Here is a 4,105-nt window from a genome sequence, read left to right on the forward strand (position 1 = left end):
ATAAACAAAACTAGAATATAATATGAAGTAAAAAAATTTCTGCTGTTAGGATTTGAACCGGAAATCAAATATCAATCAGATAGTTGGTTTAACAATTGTGCTACAGCAAATCTTTTGTAAAACTTGTATATATAGTGTAGGAGAACAGATTTTGGACTTGGGGATTTTCCGTTGTATAATCACACTACTAACATTTTATCTTATTCTTTATTTTTTATTCCTGTAAATAACCTAAGAAAAATTTACTTTGGAAAATTTTGCGGTTTCAAGGTTTACAAATTCATTACGTTTTTCTCGGTGCGAACCTATAGTATCATCCTACTCTGTAGTGGAAACAATGTTATATTCATCAAGAAGGTTTCCAAGAAAACTTTGAACACATCACAAAGATTATTTTCTTCTATGTAGAGACTTTTTTTTTTACTTATCTCTCTAATAGAGATATTTATTAACATAAAACAAAAAATACAAAAGAATTTTCAAATAATAATATGTAATATTAAAATAAACAAAATTAGAAAATAATATGAAGTAAAAATAATTTCTCCTGCCAGGCTTTGAACCCGGAAATCAAATATCAATCAGATAGTTGGTTTAACAATTGTGCTACAGCAAATCTTTTGTAAAACTTGTATATATAGTGTAGGAGAACAGATTTTGGACTTGGGGATTTTCCGTTGTATAATCACACTACTAACATTTTATCTTATTCTTTATTTTTTATTCCTGTAAATAACCTAAGAAAAATTTACTTTGGAAAATTTTGCGGTTTCAAGGTTTACAAATTCATTACGTTTTTCTCGGTGCGAACCTATAGTATCATCCTACTCTGTAGTGGAAACAATGTTATATTCATCAAGAAGGTTTCCAAGAAAACTTTGAACACATCACAAAGATTATTTTCTTCTATGTAGAGACTTTTTTTTTTACTTATCTCTCTAATAGAGATATTTATTAACATAAAACAAAAAATACAAAAGAATTTTCAAATAATAATATTTAATATTAAAATAAACAAAACTAGAAAATAATATGAAGTAAAAATAATTTCTCCTGCCAAGCTTTGAACCCGAAAATCAAATATCAATCAGATAGTTGGTTTAACCATTGCGCTACAGCAAATCTTTTGTTAGACTTGTATATATGGTGTAGGAGAACAGATTTTGGACTTGGGGATCTTGCGTTGTATAGTCACATTGCTAACATTTTATCTTACTTTTTACTTTTTATTCCTCTAAATAACCTAAGAAAAAGATACTTTGGAAAATTTTACGGTTTCAAGTTTTACATATTCACTACGTTTTTCTCGGTGCGAACCTTCAGTATCATCCTACTCTATATTGGAAACAATGTTATATTCATCAAGGAGGTTTCGCAGAAAACTTTGAACACATCACAATGATTATTTTCTTCTAGGTAGAGACGTTTTTTTTCTTATCTCTCTAATAAAGATATTTATTAACATAAAACACAAATACAAAGAATTTTCAAATAATAATATTTAATATTAAAAGAAACAAAACTAGAAAAAATTTGAAGTAAAAAAAAATTCTGCTGCTAGGATTCGAACCGGAAATCAAATATCAATCAGATAGTTGGTTTAACCATTGTGCTACAACAAATCTTTTGTTAAATTTGTATATATGGTGTAGGAGAACAGATTTTGGACTTGGGGATCTTGCGTTGTATAGTCACATTGCTAACATTTTATTTTACTTTTTATTTTCTAATCCTGTAAATAACCTAAGAAAAAGTTACTTTGGAACATTTTACGGTTTCAAGTTTTACATATTCACTACGTTTTTCTCGGTGCGAACATACAGTATCATCCTACTCTATAGTGGAAACAATGTTATTTCATCAACGAGGTTTCGCAGAAAACTTTGAACACATCACAATGATTATTTTTTTCTAGGTAGAGACTTTTTTTTTCTTCTTATCTCTCTAATAGAGATATTTATTAACATAAAACACAAATACAAAGAATTTTCAAATAATAATATTTAATATTAAAAGAAACAAAACTAGAAAAGAATTTGAAGTAAAAAAAATTTCTGCTGCCGGGATTTGAACCCGAAAATCAAATATCAATTAGATAGTTGGTTTAACCATTGTGCTACATCAAATCTTTTGTTAAACATGTATATATGGTGGAGGAGAACAGATTTTGGACTTGGGGATCTTGCGTTGTATAGTCACACTGCTAACATTTTATCTTACTTTTTATTTACTATTCATGTAAATAACCTAAGAAAAATTTACTTTAGAACATTTTACGGTTTCAAGTTTTACATATTCACTACATTTTTCTCGGTGCGAACCTACAGTATCATCCTACTCTATAGTGGAAACAATGTTATATTATTCAAGGAGGTTTTGCAGAAAACTTTGAACACATCACAATGATTATTTTCTTCTAGGTAGAGACTTTTTTTTTTTACTTATCTCTGTAATAGAGATATTTATTAACTTAAAACACAAATACAAAGAATTTTCAAATAATAATATTTAATATTAAAAGAAACAAAACTAGAAAAAAATAATTTTAAATAAAAAAAAGTTCTGCTGCCGGGATTTGAACTCGGAAATCAAATATCAATTAGATAGTTGGTTTAACCATTGTGCTACAACAAAACTTTTGTTAAACTTGTATATATGGTGTAGGAGAACAGATTTTGGACTTGGAGAACTTGCGTTGTATAGTCACACTACTAACATTTTATGTTATTCTTTATTTTCTATTCCTGTAAATAACCTAAGAAAAATTTACTTTGGAAAATTTTACGGTTTCAAGTTTTACATATTCGCTACGTTTTTCTCTGTGCGAACCTATAGTATCATCCTACTCTATAGTGGAAACAATGTTATATTCATCAAGGAGGTTTCACAGAAAACTTTGAACACTTCACAAAGATTATTTTCTTCTAAGTAGAGACTTTTTTTTTTTTACTTATCTCTCTAATAGAGATATTTATTAACATAAAAAAAAAAATACAAAAGAATTTTCAAATAATAATATTTAATATTAAAATAAACAAAACTAGAATATAATATGAAATAAAAATAATTTCTCCTGCCAGGCTTTAAACCCGGAAATCAAATATCAATCAGTTAGTTGGTTTAACCATTGCACTACAGCAGATCTTTTGTGTTAGACTTGTATATATGTTGTAAAAGAACAGATTTTGGACTTGGGGATGTTGTGTTGTGTAGTCACACTGCTAACATTTTATTTTATTCTTTATTTTCTATTTCTGTAAATAACCTAAGAAAAATTTACTTTGGAAAATATTACAGTTTCAAGGTTTACATATTCACTAAGTTTTTCTCAGTGCGAACCTATAGTATCTTCCTACTCTGTAGTGAAAACAATGTTATATTCATCAAGGAGGTTTCCGAGAAAACTTTGAACACATCACAGTGATTATTTTCTTCTAGGTAGAGACTTTTTTTTTTCTTATCTCTCTAATAGAGATATTTATTAATATAAAACACAAATACAAAGAATTTTCAATTAATAATATTTAATATTAAAAGAAACAAAACTAGAAAAGAATTTGAAGTAAAAAAGAATTTCTGCTGCCGGGATTTGAACCCGAAAATCAAATATCAATTAGATAGTTGGTTTAACCATTGTGCTACAGCAAAACTTTTGTTAAACTTGTATATATGGTGTAGAAGAACAGATTTTGGACTTGGGAATCTTGCGTTGTATAGTCACACTGCTAACATTTTATCTTATTTTTTATTTTCTATCCCTCCTAACATTTTAACATTACACCATGAAAATATTAATATGTAATATTAAAAGAAACAATAATTACTGCTGTTAGGCTTTGAACCCAGAAATCAAATACCAATAAGATAGTTGGTTTAACTATTGCGCTACAATAGATCTTGTGTTAGACTTGTATATATGGTGTAGTAAAACACAAATACAAAAGAATATGAAAATAATAATATTTAATATTAAAAGAAATAATATTATAAAAAAATTTAAAAGAAAAGTGATTTCTGCTGCCGGGCTTTGAACCCTAAAATCAAATATTAGGTAGACAGTTGGTTTAAACATTGCGATACAACAGATCTTTTGTTAGACTTGTAT

Source organism: Camelina sativa, chromosome 17 (assembly GCF_000633955.1).
Source record: "Camelina sativa cultivar DH55 chromosome 17, Cs, whole genome shotgun sequence".
Taxonomy (NCBI): domain Eukaryota; kingdom Viridiplantae; phylum Streptophyta; class Magnoliopsida; order Brassicales; family Brassicaceae; genus Camelina; species Camelina sativa.